The 17,026-nt window shown below is 41.3% G+C and overlaps 1 long non-coding RNA gene across 1 annotated transcript in view; it reads left to right on the top strand.

The window, feature by feature from the left end:
* The window catches only part of LOC144461804 (uncharacterized), a 145,969-nt gene that overhangs the window by 126,008 nt on the left and 2,935 nt on the right, over positions 1–17,026 (top strand). The gene's annotated exons all lie outside the window — the stretch shown is intronic.

Genomic DNA, 17,026 nt, shown 5'->3' with positions numbered 1-17,026 from the left:
GCTTTGGCTGCATCATGGCTGTGTGGGGGGAGAACAGCCAAAGCCTTGGGCTGGCCAGCCAACCATTGATTAAGGGAATCAGTATTGATTAAGGGAGCAGGGGACATCTGGAATGGACCAATTTATGTCCCCACATCAATTATTCAAATGGCTGCCACTGAATTGGATTAGAGGACGATCTTCCTGCCATCGTTTCTACGCCTCTACAATCTGTGCCCTCTCAGCAAGCTGTCGTCACACGTCTCCTGACAAGTCAGCCACTTGAAATGCAAACTTTTAGTTCACCACATGGACGTTTACTGCATGTACAACCAGTGTAAGTCACTGTGCTCTGTTCAGATTGTCTCTGCTAAATAAACCACTTTGCTACAATGCTAGGACAAGATTTTTCCTAGCCCCCGATCACTGGCTAATGCCTATAGCTGGTTGCAGGCCCACACTGTGTTGTCAGATTTGTTTCTCAGTTTGCCCTTCTGTCTCTGTGTTGACATCTTGAGGGCTTGAACGCAGCACAGAATGGCACAGGCTGCTAAAGTCCGGGCCCGAGGGTTATTCATATTCATAATGTTGGTGCTGGAGAAGCTGTGAAAACGTGCGCAGCTTTGTTCATGTATAGTGTGTTAATTTTTGGGTGGGGGTGGGGGATGTTTGTGTTCATCTCTGTGTGAGTGTGCCTGGCAGGATTGTGCTTTGTGTGCCATGCAGCAGTAGGCCTACAGAGACGGGCCAGCTCTGAGGCCAGCTGATGGGCTCCTGTCCATTGTCGACAGGCTAACAGGTTGGGAATGAGGAGTGTGACTGAGCCAGTGACAAAGCCCACAGGTGGCTGACTATGATAGAGGGCTGCCCTTTGTCTGGTGCCCCACCGGAGCAGCTCACAGAAACATGGATTCCTTTGACAATGATTGATGAATGATTTTATTTTTTTCAGATGTTATCATTGACAGTGTTTGACTTTGTACTAAACAGATGAATATTATTTAAATTCCTTTAGTTAATTTTTTATTTTATTTACATTTTTTTATCCTACAACAAAATGGAGCAGTTATACATTATATACTATATTATTAAGATGCATTACTCAAGACATTCCTTTTCTGTTTCATGGCACTCATGCATGGAGGTAAAGTACATTTTGCAATAATTGCTTAAATCTACTTAACCGAGGAGCATGACCATGTCAACTGAGAATACGGTTAGCATGAAAGTAAATTAGAGGTCAAGATGTGTTGAATATGTGCTTCAATTTTAGCGAGGGTGATGGCAAAACTAAAAAGTTATTTTTGATTGGAAATGGAAATATTAGATACCAGAGTGTAACAAACGCCTGCATTCTTAAAACTCAATTACACTGTTTGTGTCATAAAACCTGCATTACTCAGGTCTTTTTCTGTTAGTTAATACTAACGACAGTCAAATGGTTGATTGTTTCAGTCTGTTGTTAAAGGGACAGTTCACCCCAAAATCAAAAATGCACATTTTTCCTCTTCTCTGTGGTGCTTTCATCAGTCTAGATTGTTTTAATGTGAATTGCGGAGTGTTGGAGATTTTGGGCTGTAGAGATGTTTGCCCCCTCCGTTGAATATAATCGAACTAGATGGCACTTGGCTTGTGGTGCGCAAAGTGCCAAAAAATATGTTTGAAAAACTCAATAGCAATGTCTCTGCAGAAATCATGACCCAGTTATTGAAGAAAATCCAAAGACCTTGTTGTGAGCAGTTTCATGTAGGAACTATTTTCTAAGCTAACGTTAGCTAGCTAGCTTAGTGGTGCTATTTGAGTTAGCAGTAGATGTATGCTTTCCTTTGCATGGTGACGAGGTTGGCAGGTGTCGTTTGGTAAAAAGAAAATAGTTCCTACATGAAACTGCTCACAACATGGTATTTGGATTATTTGAGTAATCAGGTCATGATTTCTGCAAAGAAACATTGCTGTTAATTTCTTTAAAATGCTTTTTTTTTTCTTTTTTTTGGCTTTGAGTACCACAAGCCGAGTGCCATCTAGTTCCATTATATTCAAGAGAAGGCAGACATCTCTACGGCCGATATCTCAAACACTCTGCCATCACACTAAAACAATCAAGATTGATAAAAAGCACCACAAGTGAGAGGAAAAATATGTATTTTTGATTTTTTTTTTGGTGAACTGCCCCTTTTAATGGTAAACAAATGCAACTAGTCATGTTACAATATGGTAAATGAGCGAAATGGAAAAATCCACTGTATCATTACACACCAGCTACAAATGTGGAACAACTGTACAAACAGAAAGTGAAATTTGTTCCATATTGCTTTGAATGTCGTTCACAGTGAAAGAGTGTTTTATAATGGGCTGGAATTGTGACATGAGGAAGAGCAGTAAAGTGTACATCCGTCACAGTGTTGAGCCAAATCAATTACTGTCTGAAAGCCGTTTCCTCTTCCTGTAGTTGATCCATGTTTCCATGTTTATGGAGCAGAGGGATTTTCTCAATCGTACCTGTCTGTTGCACAGCTATAATCCATTATCAACAGGAGGAACGTGTTGGACACATAGGCGGACAATAAAGTAATATTAAATTCAATGTACTTCTCAACCAGATAATCAATTCACTGTGTTGTATAGGCTCACACTGCTCTGGTAATTCGTGTTTCGGTGAGAGCATATGGTGCTAGACCCCGAGGAGCAAATGTGCAGTTTAGAAGGAATTGCATGGTTGTTATTGATTAGGAGCTGAAATGGGGAGAAGATTTGTGGAGCCCGTAAAAGAGACTTCAGAACATGCTGTGTGTGTGTGTGTGTGTGTGTGTGTGTGTGTGTGTGTGTGTGTGTGTGTGTGTCTAGACCCTGTGCCATGTAGCTGATTTATCAGTTAGTGGTGGTCCAGGGGGTTGGAGATGGAGAGGAGGTTTCAGCAAAACGGTTTGGTAACAATCACACATCAAAAACACTGTTTGAGCATGAATAGAAATCATAATGTTGAAGGAATACTTCACTCTCAAAAAATAATCATTTGTATGTCTGTTACCCCATGTTACCTTAAATTTGGGAAGAAAAACTTGTGTTTGTTTGTGTTTTGTGACTTTGGTGAATCAGAACTAACCCTTTAAAACACCAAAGACACACACAAACTACAGATCGACGCAAAGGTAGACCAGAAGCTATCATGTTCAGTCAGGTAAAATTACTATTTTTGGTAATAGAGATTCACTTTCTTTTCAGTTCCCCATCATACAGGGATGTCTGCAAGTCCTTAAAAAGTCCTAAAATATTCAATTTAATAAATATTGGGCCTTAAACGTCGTAAATTAATCGTAAATTTAAATCTATGGGGTTTTAATTGCCACAAACTTTTTTAAGCTCTAATTTTATTTTCCATCTTTTAATTTGTTTCTGTCAAAATTTGTCTCTTCTGCGTGAAAGTCCAGATTTCCTATGTTCTTTAAACCTACCATTTAGCCTAATACTGTCTTTTTACTGTATACCTGCTCTTACCAGTTGGCAAAATTTAAATTAACCTAACTCACCATAATAACCACATTCCTACATGAAACCTACTTCTGCACAGGACCACATATATACTATTTACTTTATGATACGGCTTTACTGAACACTCGATTCTGATTGGTCAGTTACAGCATTCTATAGATCACTGTAGGGCGATATGGACAAAAATTCATATTTTAGCACACTGAGCGTGGCTTTTTGGAAGAACAGCGTTATTCAACTTGACCCTATATCGATATAAACGGTGTTGTGTAAATCCATATCTTGCTTGAAAATATAGATATATCGTACATAGTCGCCCAGCCCTAGACCATTTCTATGAGTGACATAAAATTCTTTTAGAATAAATATTTGATGCCAAATTATTGATTTATTTAGGAAGTAGCCATGTAATACATGGAATAATGTACAGTGAGTGGGTCATTATTGTTGAATGAAACCTGGCGGGGTGATGCATAGCCCAAAAATCAGTCTTAAATTTGGTTAAAAATCATTTTTGAAAAGGTCTGATAAGCAAAAAGGTCTGTTAAATTTAAGTGTTTCATACCTGTAGACAGCCTGTTTGGGAAATACAGGGCATACGCCTGGATAAATGTCACTTGGATTATATTGCACGAGCTGTGTGAGGGTTTGTAAACACCTTTTGATATCGTTCTGCCACTGTTAAACATGGTCACCTATGACTTCAGCTCATCAAGAATTTTCTCTTGGTTTGCATTCTTCATTCACCGCAGGCAAACAGAAAAAAAAAAAAGTCACGAAATCAGTCTAACATAAGGTGAGTAATGTGTATACAAATGGTCATTTGGGGGATTAAGTATTCCTTTGAGCAGTGCCACCTGATATTGGCTTCTAATGGAGTAAACAGGGGAAAACATTTAATAGGAGTCAGATCCAAGTATCTGCCCTGAAGAGGAATTATCACACACTTGTTTATACTCATTGATTTGACTCCAGCAGACACCTTGTCTCAGCTTGAAGGGTTCTTCAGTGTTCAGACTCTTTGTTCTGAAACCTTTTGACAGGCTCAGATTTGTATCTTCATTCTCCATCTCTAGCGTTTAGGGTGTTTCTGGCTATAACATTGAATCTGTCTGATTCCTTTCCCACTCCATCTCTGCTGCCAAACCAGCAACACAAATGTTTACCAAGATGGAGCAGACGGAGGAGAATGGACTAATATCGGTAATTGCTCCCATCTGTTTGGGTACAGTTGTCAATATCTCGAAATTCATTCCTGAGATTAGACCCGTCAACCAGTGTCCGAGCTGCACTCCTATCATCAATCTATCTATCTGTCTACACATCAGCCAGTTATCCACATCTCAGGGACCATATGAGAAACCGCACTCCAGAATTAGATGTTTCAATAACAGTTTCTTTGTCTTTTGGTATCATCTGAGATTATTAAAAGGATTTTGGGCAGTATGTTATTACAAAAAACATTTTAACTCAACTGTTTTTGAACAACTGTCAGGCCCAATCCCATTTTATATTCTTATCTCTTCCCCTCTTTAGGAGTGTTTGGAGTTACAAGAGGCAGTGGTTAAAATTTGACCCTATAAAATGGGACAATCCTTGTCTTCGTTGGTATGCTAGTGTTTACATAAACAGATGCAAAGTGTTGCTTGACATTGTGAATATGGCGTCTTCTGCAGTAGTGATTGCTCTTACATGGGCTCAACCCGAGTCTGGCCGACAGCAATTTTGGGCCAGAATTCCTCCTGTAAAAAAATATATATTTTATTTAATATACTATGTTTTTTAATATTAAAACATTAATTACAAGCTAAGAGCTGACATGTTTCCTTGCACCACTTCTCATCTTCTGTTATTTTAATTGTCTGTCATCTCGTGCACGACAGGTATGGCACAACAAGCTGCGCCCTTCGGTGTATCTAGTGTGCAAAGCTCTCCATGGCAATGTTTTATGCAGATGATGATCACCATTTTTCGCTGCATGTTAAGCGTATCTCTTCCACTACTGGGGAGGCAGAAGCAAACACTGCCAACCAAGTCGATTGCAGCGCCCATCTTTATTTTGTTTTCCGTTCCCCTCTTGGTCATGCTCGATCCCCCTTCCCCAGTTCTCTACTATATTACTCGATTTATTTAATATACTATGTTTTTTAATATTAAAACATTAATTACAAGCTAAGAGCTGACATGTTTCCTTGCACCACTTCTCATCTTCTGTTATTTTAATTGTCTGTCATCTCGTGCACGACAGGTATGGCACAACAAGCTGTGCCCTTCGGTGTATCTAGTGTGCAAAGCTCTCCATGGCAATGTTTTATGCAGATGATGATCACCATTTTTCGCTGCATGTTAAGCGTATCTCTTCCACTACTGGGGAGGCAGAAGCAAACACTGCCAACCAAGTCGATTGCAGCGCCCATCTTTATTTTGTTTTCCGTTCCCCTCTTGGTCATGCTTGATCCCCCTTCCCCAGTTCTCTACTATATTACTCGATTGATCCGTCACTCTCCCCTCTTTCGTTCTGTTTCCCTCTTAATTCAGACGATTAAAACTCCTGCCATTTACACACCAGATCTGCCAGTTTCATTAAAACAACAACAACAAACAAACAAGGGGAAAAAAAAGAACACTTGTAAATTGAGGACAATTCAACCCGATTCAAGCTCAGGGTTTTGTTTAGTTTAATTCTGGGCGTCACGTGCCATGAAACGGGTGGAAATGTCACATGGATTTATGTGTCAAAATGTGGGACTGTCATGCACAAATCAGCAACTTAACACTAGCTAGCTAGTTAGCTATGGAGACATACAGTACAGGCCAAAAGTTTGGACACACCTTCTCATTCAATGCGTTTTCTTTATTTTCATGACTATTTACATTGTAGATTCTCACTGAAGGCATCAAAACTATGAATGAACACATGTGGAGTTATGTACTTAAGAAAAAAAGGTGAAATAACTGAAAACATGTTTTATATTCTAGTTTCTTCAAAATAGCCACCCTTTGCTCTGATTACTGCTTTGCACACTCTTGGCATTCTCTCCATGAGCTTCAAGAGGTAGTCACCTGAAATGGTTTCCACTTCACAGGTGTGCCTTATCAGGGTTAATTAGTGGAATTTCTTGCTTTATCAATGGGGTTGGGACCATCAGTTGTGTTGTGCAGAAGTCAGGTTAATACACAGCCGACAGCCCTATTGGACAACTGTTAAAATTCATATTATGGCAAGAACCAATCAGCTAACTAAAGAAAAACGAGTGGCCATCATTACTTTAAGAAATGAAGGTCAGTCAGTCCGGAAAATTGCAAAAACTTTAAATGTGTCCCCAAGTGGAGTCGCAAAAACCATCAAGCGCTACAACGAAACTGGCACACATGAGGACCGACCCAGGAAAGGAAGACCAAGAGTCACCTCTGCTTCTGAGGATAAGTTCATCCAAGTCACCAGCCACAGAAATCGCAAGTTAACAGCAGCTCAGATCAGAGACCAGATGAATGCCACACAGAGTTCTAGCAGCAGACCCATCTCTAGAACAACTGTTAAGAGGAGACTGCGCCAATCAGGCCTTCATGGTCAAATAGCTGCTAGGAAACCACTGCTAAGGAGAGGCAACAAGCAGAAGAGATTTGTTTGGGCCGAGAAACACAAGGAATGGACATTAGACCAGTGGAAATCTGTGCTTTGGTCTGATGAGTCCAAATTTGAGATCTTTGGTTCCAACCGCCGTGTCTTTGTGAGACGCAGAAAAGGTGAACGGATGGATTCCACATGCCTGGTTCCCACTGTGAAGCATGGAGGAGGAGGTGTGATGGTGTGGGGGTGTTTTGCTGGTGACACTGTTGGGGATTTATTCAAAATTGAAGGCACACTGAACCAGCATGGCTACCACAGCATCCTGCAGCGACATGCCATCCCATCCGGTTTGCGTTTAGTTGGACGATCATTTATTTTTCAACAGGACAATGACCCCAAACACACCTCCAGGCTGTGTAAGGGCTATTTGACCAAGAAGGAGAGTGATGGAGTGCTGCGGCAGATGACCTGGCCTCCACAGTCACCGGACCTGAACCCAATCGAGATGGTTTGGGGTGAGCTGGACCGAAGAGTGAAGGCAAAGGTGCCAACAAGTGCTAAACACCTCTGGGAACTCCTTCAAGACTGTTGGAAAACCATTTCAGGTGACTACCTCTTGAAGCTCATCGAGAGAATGCCAAGAGTGTGCAAAGCAGTAATCAGAGCAAAGGATGGCTATTTTGAAGAAACTAGAATATAAAACATGTTTTCAGTTATTTCACCTTTTTTTGTTAAGTACATAACTCCACATGTGTTCATTCATAGTTTTGATGCCTTCAGTGAGAATCTACAATGTAAATAGTCATGAAAATAAAGAAAATGCATTGAATGAGAAGGTGTGTCCAAACTTTTTGCCTGTACTGTAGGTATGCTAGTGATTTCTTCTGTTATGCTTGCTATGTCATAAAGACAAGGGCTATAATACATTGAAACAACATTAAACTAAGATGATACAATGCTTATTGTGGCTTTTAAATCTTTATTAATGAAGAAAATACAGCTGAGCGCTTAAGTTAAAGTTGAGTTTTTCAGTGTGCCTCTTAAAAACCTCTGTTTGGAGGGACATGTAGCCTGAACACTTCACCCCACCCCTCTATCCCAACAAGAATCAGGACACCCTACTCCTAGACACGCAAAATGGAGGGATAAGGGCTCGGTGGCAGGAGGGAGGGGTGTGTTGGAATTGGGGCCAAATCTTTGGAAAAAGCTTGAAAACAGTGAGAGCAGTAAAAAATGAGTGACCTTTAAAAATGCTGCAACCTTCAGAAAAAATAGAAAAAAGAAAAGCAGAGATAATAGGAAAAGATTTAAGATCTTTGTGCCTTCTCCAGTTTGACACCTCTAATGCTCAGATAAAATCCCTTTCTTCTCCTCTGCCGTCTCCATGCTCCGAAGCCAATGAGTGTTAGAGATACATCACAAACATGAGACAGGCTGGCACCATTAGTCGGGCCAAACCATTACTAAACTTGAAGTGTTTTTATACTCCAAGATAACTGAGCTGTTTTTTCTGTAACATTAGTTTCCTACCTGGACCTGTTACTCAAAAGTGTCTTTCTTTGTAAGAAGGGTGATGTGAGTGATATAAATCTTTTGAATTGTTCTGTTGACAGTAAATCTAATAGTCACTTGTCTGGAAGATAAGTCTTTTAAGCTGAGGTGGCCAGGGGATGAATATGGGTTCAGGTCCCCAAAGCTGCAGGTTCAGCCTTATCGATTATCCAATCCCGTAACCTCTCATGCCCTCTAACACTGATTGCCTCAACAGCACCAAACTCCTCACTTCTTCTCCTCCTCTGTCCATCACTCCATCTCCATGTGGACAGACCTACTAATCTTTCTTTCTTTCTCATGGCCACATCACATCAGTGTGTGTGGATGTGACGGCGGGGTGGGGGTCTGGGGTGAAAGGGCTGCAGTGATCATGGGAGTGTGGAAAACCACCCATGGTGCGAAGCAATCATAGCCAGCTCTCTATCATCCTGCCCCCTTCACTACCTCCATCCAACCTCTCTCAACCCCATCACCCCTCAGAGTTGCCTCTCTCCTCCCTTCCATTATTCCCACCCCACTAGTCAGAAAATTAGGGTGACACTTGGCGGCCCTCCCTCCCTCTCCTTCTCTCTCTCCTTCCACCTTCCCCCTTTCTATTTCTCACCCATTACTCCCAGTTCACTGGATGGTATATGGAGGGTGACACTGAGCCAATTCAATCTCTCGTCCCCGTCAGCCACTCAGTGCCGCAGCCTCCGGTCTATGGGCAGAGCCCTCCAGCGGGTTGTCACTCTGTTTTCTACACTTCACACCAACCCTGCCCTCCTTTGCTACACAGAACTTTCTATTTCCTCATCTGTCATTCCTGTTTTCCATTTATGTGTCTTTTTTTGTGTGTCTCAGAGAAGGTGTTGAAGATGGCCTTGTTGTACTGGGGTAAAGATGTGCTTTATAGACAGCTGCAGGAATGAGGCCTAAAACCTGGAAATGAGTTAGCATTGAAGCACTTACTGTTCCCTCGTCTCAAAGTCAATGGGTTTTTTGAGTGAGTTCTTAGTTAGATGCCTGAAATAAGGTCTGTGGTTAACACAAACTTAAGAGACTTTCATTTTTGTTCATGACATAAATGCACTGTTTCCACCAAACACTTCTGGTATGGTACAATTGGAACCAAAAGTAATCCTTTAGACATGGTACCTAGACCCTAGTGTTTCCACCGCAAGCTGTACTCTTTCATGTGGGTGTGGTTGTCACTCACTGCCCCGTTTTAAACACTTGAAGATCCACTCATAACTAAAAGTCTGTGTCACCCAAGAGAGGCAGTAAAAACTGAAGTAATGGTCAAAGTTGTCACATTTAAATTTAAGATGTGTTGATGGATTCATATTGTCTACTCGTGCATTGAGCAATGTAACAAGTTAACGTTCCACCTTAAAAGCTGCCGACAGTCAGCCCAATGAATTATTTTTCTCAGACTCCAGCTGCTGTGAGAGGCAGCAAAACATTCTTTCATTTTATAGTTACAGTTTACTAATAAAACTCTCCACAGTATGAACAGTGGTTACATGAACCTCAAAACCAGCCACAACTCAGCCCTGAGTAGAGTGACCATCCTCTATTGACCAATCAACAGACTGCAGTATTCACAGCTCCACCTTTTAGTACCAGATCTGTGTGCTAGGTACCCCAACAGAGGGGGGACCAAAAATGGAGATGGCACAGAACAGTTCCATTGGTACCATCCACAACTTTGGATGTGGAAACGGAAAAAAAAAGCGTACCGAATTGAACTGTACCGTACCGTACTGCTCGGTGGAAACAGAGCTAAAGATAAATTTTAAAGCTTCAAAGATGATTGCTAACAAGTGGCTGAATGACACTGCAGAACTTCATCACGCTGAACTGCGGCAAACATGGCTTTAGAGCCTTGTTGTGGTGGCGATGTCAAAGTTATGTGACCACGGTGTAGTTAGTTTAGAGCCTAACCAGGGTTCATTGTTGAGGTTTTTCCCACTTGCCCCGTCAGGCATGTGGTTTAGAAATTTGCTTTTTTACTTGCTCCTGTACAAATTGATTTATGTAGTAGAGGTTATCAGATAACACCAAAGTTAATTGTGACCAAAAATGACAACCCGTGCAACCCACCTCCAACCCAGCTCCTCCTTTTCATGTTGTGTCTGACTGAGCAATGTCATTTCTGTTTGTCATTAATGCTTTTTTGTTGTTTCTGGGGGTCTTTGCTACTGCTCTCCCTGCCTTAGACTTTCCATGAAGGCACATGGAAGAGCAGGGAAGTGCTCTCTCTGCCTCAGGCTGTCCTCGCTTGCGCATGGAAGGGCAGAGAGGTGTGCTCTCTCTGCCTTTAGCCTTTCCATGTAGGCATGTGGAAGAGGCTTTCTATGTAGGCCTAGGAAAGGCAGAGGGGCCCCAAAACAGAGCCATACCGCCAAATACAATACTGCAAATGGAAATAACATGGCATTTTACCTGCCCCAGGCAATTTTTGTAGTTGAGCCTTGCTAACGTTAGCTTTTTATTTCGCTATTGCATTTCCACTTAAAGGTGGTGTTCATGTTGTTGTGTGTCAGTGTCATAAACCTTTGTTTGCCACAGAGCTTATTTTCTGCAGTAATCCAAAATGCAATGGAAACATCACCTTGACTTTTTGTAGAGGGAACCAGGGCAATGTTAACTTCTGAGCTGGCCTACAAATAAACATCATCCCTGCAGCACTCTATTGTACAGCTGTACCAGTTGAAAAAAGTTGATGTTGCAAAAAGTCAGACATGGAAGCCTTGTGTTTTGTGAGATAACGAAGCTGCCATTTGAAAAATAAAATCAGAAAATTAGTACATTAAAATGTGTTTGACTGCCTTTGATGTATGATACTGAATAATGCAGATTGTAGAGTAAAATAAACCAGTTCTGTGTTTACTGCTGAACTACAGCTAAGCTTTGTAGACTGATATGTGCTTAGAGGCAGGGATTTCCCTCTTTGATTTTCCTGAATGGCTTCAGGACTGCTAGATTGGCTTCAAGAGGAGGAGGGCTTAACTAATCTGCACCAATGCTGCTGTTTCCTAATTATTTTGGCAGCAGATATTTGCCTTCCCTGCATTATAATGACCGGGGTTGCATCATGTCAGGAAACACCTCTCATTAAACCAGAGAAGCTTTTGTAACCTGCCTCCTGACAATATAAATGAGATCCATGGATTTACCCCATGGAGCTTATTCCACTGTAACTCAGATTAGGAGTTAAGCAGCATTTGCATCACTTGGAGTGGTAATAGGCTGATTCAGAGCCAAACACAATGAGAGGTCCAGGCCCAGTGAGCCAGCCTTACTCATTAATTAGAAAATCCATCAGCCAGTTTCTAACTACTGAATCCAACTTGGAAGATGGAATGGAGAAGTTGTCAGAGTTGGGAGGATGTATGTAAATTTACATCTGTGAGATGTACATTGAGCTGCCGAGTCCTGTTTGTGTCTTTAAGCTTCCCTCATTAAGAGAAGTTGGACCGAACTTTTTAAACTTATACTTGAAATTACTCGAAAAGTAGTCGTATAGAATCAACATGTATAAAGATGCCAGCTTCACACCTGCTTACATAAACACCTGGCTCTATAAATCTAATATCTACTGTCAGTATCAGCTGGCTCGAACAGACCGACCCAGTCTTAAAGTGTTTGTCGACTGAAGCTGATTTGTGGGCCCAGCTTTGTTCGTCTGTTCCCAGCTTGTTCTCATCCTGCCCAGGGAGAAAGAAACTATTAATACTGCATCAGTTCAAAAAAATACTGTCGATTTTTGATTGTCTACAGTTTCTTTATTCATTTTTCTACCTATTTTTTTTAAATTACTTTTATAGGCAAATGTTCATTCCTTTAAATAGATGCACAAGAAGTGGTGCACTTTTGTTTGACTGTAATAATACAAATACAGATGCTACTGTTCCATACTGTACATTGGTGGATTATGAGATAATAGGCACCTGGGCACAGACAGGCAGAAGGCCCCACCACCTTTCCTATAAAGGAGCAACACTCAAAGACTTTTTTACTGTTTAGCCTCTTTTTATTGTTGTTTTGCATCTCTTTGTAGTGGTTGCATATCTCTCTGTGGTTTTGTGTCTCTTTGTGGTTGTTTTGTGTCCCCTTGAAGTCATATTGGGTCTCCTAGGGGTCATTTTGAGTCTCTTTGTTTCTCTTAGTGATCTTTTGAGTCATTTTAGTTGTTTTGTGTGTCTTAGGGCACAAGTATACTGGCTGCGTGGCCAAACGTACGCGTACATAGTGTGCTGCGCCTGTGTGGAAACTTGCTGCAGCACGGTTGTTCATCGACGCAGCCAAAACACCTGGTACTGGTGGTCTCCGCTAGGGGCAGACCACAGCATTCAGACACAGAGGTCTCCAAACACGGATACTCTCGATGAAGAGGAGATTATAATTTTATGTCTTTAAAGATCTCGGCACAGGAAAAGGCGTCATCTCCGCCGCCATCGGAGATGGTATGAGCGGCCTGACCTCACGTTCACGGTCTCTAGAGGTCTACTTTGCACGAGCACCTCTAGTGTTCATGTCAATATTGCATCTCGCACACGGGTCACGTTACCTCGCGGCCTATGCGCCAGACGACTGCAAAATACGCGTGGCAACCATGATACGAACGCGCATGTGTTGTCTGCAGCAAGTATACTTCTTGCATTAGTGGTCATTTTGTGTCTCTTAGTGTCTCTTAGTGATCTCTTGAGACTGTTTAGTTTGAGTCTGTTTAGTTTTTTTGTTGTTGTTTTGTGTTCCCTTGTAGTCATTTTGTCTCTTAGAGCTTATTTTGAGTCTGTGGGTTTTTGACTCTCTTTGGTTGTTTGGTGTCTCTTAGTCATCATTCTGTGTCTCTTAGTAGCAATTTTAAGTGTTTTTGTGGTTGTTTTGTGTCTCTTGGGCTCTTTTTTTAGTCACTTCATTTTGTCTCTCTTTGTGGCTGTTTCCCCTTTTTGTAGATGTGAGTCTCTTGGTAGTTGTTTCCTGTCATTTTAAGTCTCTTCCTGGTATCTCTTTTCCTGATAAGTGACATTTTACCTGTGCCCGGTAGGCTCGTTCAGTAATCCATCCATGTAAGCGTATGTTGGTGTGTTTTTTATACTACACACAGTTTTCCTCAAATAGATAAAATATCACAATATATCAACTCGTTAACAGTACAGCAATATATTAAATTGTTGTAACCCCTGTATCGTGATACATATCTTAGTACCAGATTGTTGCCAGTCTGCCTTAGTCTTGCCTAGTATGAGAAGTCACTGTGTAAGACAAATTCATCCACTGTGATAACAGTGGTTTTGACTGAATTGGATGTCATCGCTGTGACCTAAGCTTCTGTCTCTGCTCTTAGAGAGGTGGGCTAACAGTATGACTATTGCTGTTTAACATGGTATTGTGAGATTTACTCCCTGAGCTACTCCTGTCTAGAATTGAACTGTTCAGTGTGTGCACTCAGAGACTGACTTCTCCAGTGCAGATTTATTCCAAACCTTGGTTTCTTCCCCAGTGGTAATGTGGAAAATCAGACCATAGACCTATAATTAATTGGATAAAACCATAATTTGAATAATTTGAATAGTTAAAGTCTTAAATAATTTGGGCCAATATGCATCCTTCTAAAAAGCACAGGGCTGTCTTTGATGGGATGGGTATGTTCTGCTGTTACAGTGAGGCATTTGTTATGGTGTATTCTGCATACAGTTGACAGCACATAGAACCAAACAGCTGTTTGTTATGGATCTTTGTTCATTTATTCTTTGTTGCTCTGTCTGGCACCAGACAGTGTGAGACCTGAGATGGCCTCAGCATCCGCTGAAACCTGTCACTAAGATGGAAAGGAAAATTAGAGCTATTTGTCGAGACAGAGTGTAGTCTGTATGTGCGAGAGCATTCCAGGAATTCAGAGCTATTATCGTGTTTTATTTGTCACTGGCCCCTGCTTCAGGTTTTATTCAACACTGAGTAGGTAGCATAAGGCCTGGGCTTTTGTTAGTCAGGAAATATGGTCACACCATTTAATTTAAAGCCCTTGTAATGCCTTTTACACCCACACTGGTGCTTTCAGACTGTACCTGATCTTGGAGCTGTGTCTTCAAGCCTCCTGTGTTGGCTGTGCTTCACCTGTTAGAGCAGAACAGCTCACTCATTTATGATTTTTGAATTCAGCAAACTGTCGGTGTAGCTCCACCCACAGTTAGCCTGTGAAGAGGTCTCGGAGGTCAACTGGATCTTTAAATATTTATCATCAAATGTGCATCTTGCAGGAGGCTGAGTGTTTCCCAGCGGGGTGAGGGGCATGTCAAGGTCTAAATCTGGCTCATTGTACTTTTAGATTCAGAGCACAGTATTTCTGGTTACAGAAGGTAAATATTTCTTTGTTAACTTACAGGAGCAGTGTGTAGGATTTAGTGGCATCCAGGTGGATTGCAGATTGCAACCAGGTGAAACTTTTCCCATGTGCCAAGTATAAACTGGTTAGGATTCCTTTTGTGTTTATTGTACAGGAAGTTCTTACCAGGAGCCATATTATCCGCAGAGGTCTCCTCCTCTTGAAGACACACGGACTAGGGGTCTCATTTGAAAAACAATGTAAAGGATCCATACTAAAAATGTACTAATATTTGAAAATTTCTTCAATCAGGCTTCCAGCTCACCACCCATGTCACCAATTATTTGTCTCCAAAATATTACAAAGCCTGGGTCAAAGTTTCACCGATCAACTCACAAATCAGACCACAACTTTTGCGTGGGAAGTGGCCTATGCCTCTTTCAGGCCTCGTTTTGTGCGTACGCAATGTTTATAAATGAGACCCCAGGTGAATAAAACCAGTAAAAACATGAAACAAAGCAGTTTCACATTTCAAATCAGTGTTTCCCCAGGGCTGACAGGGCGCTAGCACAGCACCTGCTAATCTGTGTTTACCTTATTTCTCTTATAACTTAAAATCCAGACATTCAGGTGGTTTTTAACGGGAGCAGAGTTATCCACAGAGGTCTCTTCCACTTCAAAACAAACCACTGTGGTGATTTAAACTAGTAAAAAGACCAAACAAATAAGTTTTTAGATCAGCGTTTCTCCAATGCTGTGAGGCTCATTGCAGACAGGGCACTAGCCCAGCACCTCCTAATGTGTGCTCAGCTTTTTTCTCTCATAACTTAAGATTCAGGGCCCGTATTCACGAAGATTCTCAGAGTCCTTTCAGAGAGCTCCTAACTTAGCCTAAAAATTCCTAGCAAGGAATCTTAGCTTGAGAGTGATTCAGGAAGTTTCTGAGAGCAACTCTGAGCAAGGAGGGGACAGAAACTTTTATCTTAGTGAGGAGGTGTGGTTGACCCCGTTGCTAGGTATGACGCAGTCTTTTAAAAGCTGTGATTGGTTGTTACAAAAAGGAATAAAGAAAAAAAAAAAAGAAAAACAAATGCGCTCCTAGTAATGAATGGACAGTGAAATCAACTGATCATAGAACTTAGACTGTATTAAGAAATGTGTAATTGTGAAAATAATTTTATGTCATGATGATGAAACTCAGCAAAATTAAATTAATTATTACACAGCTTCAAAATGTTTGAACGCACCTCATTCACATTCCGATTATTATATTGATTTGTTTATTGTTCTGTTTACTCGCCATGCTGGTAATTTTACTACTTAATCTATTTGATATTAATGGTGGACTCAGACTCAGCTGTCAGCAATTACTGTGATTGCTGGCCTCCTTGTAAAAAGCAGTTTGATTTGGCAGAATGACTAAAACAACGAACGAAATGGAGAAAAAAAAAAAGAACGAGAAAGCCGAACTGGACAGAAGAGCAGTGCCTGTTGGCACAGCTCGTGGAGGAGAACAAAGGAGTTTTAAGAGGGAAATTCGGTCCCGGGATCACGGCACAAGGGAAGAGGTAGACTTGGGAGCGCATTGCCCGACAAATCAATGCGTCATTCCCTCTCCTTTTACACACAAGCGATGAGTGTGAGAAGCGCTGGTACATGCTGCAATCCAAAGCGGGCGTTATTGCGTTACTACACTGGGTGGGAAAAGTAAGCTCATCCCTGATGAGGTCAACCACAAACATTATCCCTGCACGATCAAGCCGGTAGCGTCTTATTAAATCACTGTCGTTCAATATACGGAGAATATCTCTCCATCCTCTCTGTCTTTCTGCCATCTTCTCTGTTTAAGACACTCTTAGGCTTCTTAAAAGTTCTCCTTCCTTCTCTTAACAGTTTTTCACCTTAGGAGCTCTCTTAAGGCCTAAGATGCTTTGTGAATAACTTTAATCTTACCAAGGGAAAATTCTAAGAAAAATCTTAGAATTCGAGGAGTTCTAAGATTTTTCTTAAAATGACGTCACTAAGAGCTACTTTTAGTCTTAGGATTCTTTGTGAATATGGGCTCTGATGTTCAGGTTTTTACCAGGAGCTGAATTATCTGCAGAAGTCTCTGCTTCCTC

The sequence above is a fragment of the Epinephelus lanceolatus genome, chromosome 23 (assembly GCF_041903045.1).
Source record: "Epinephelus lanceolatus isolate andai-2023 chromosome 23, ASM4190304v1, whole genome shotgun sequence".
Taxonomy (NCBI): domain Eukaryota; kingdom Metazoa; phylum Chordata; class Actinopteri; order Perciformes; family Serranidae; genus Epinephelus; species Epinephelus lanceolatus.
This window is presented reverse-complemented; position numbering and strand designations above follow the sequence as displayed.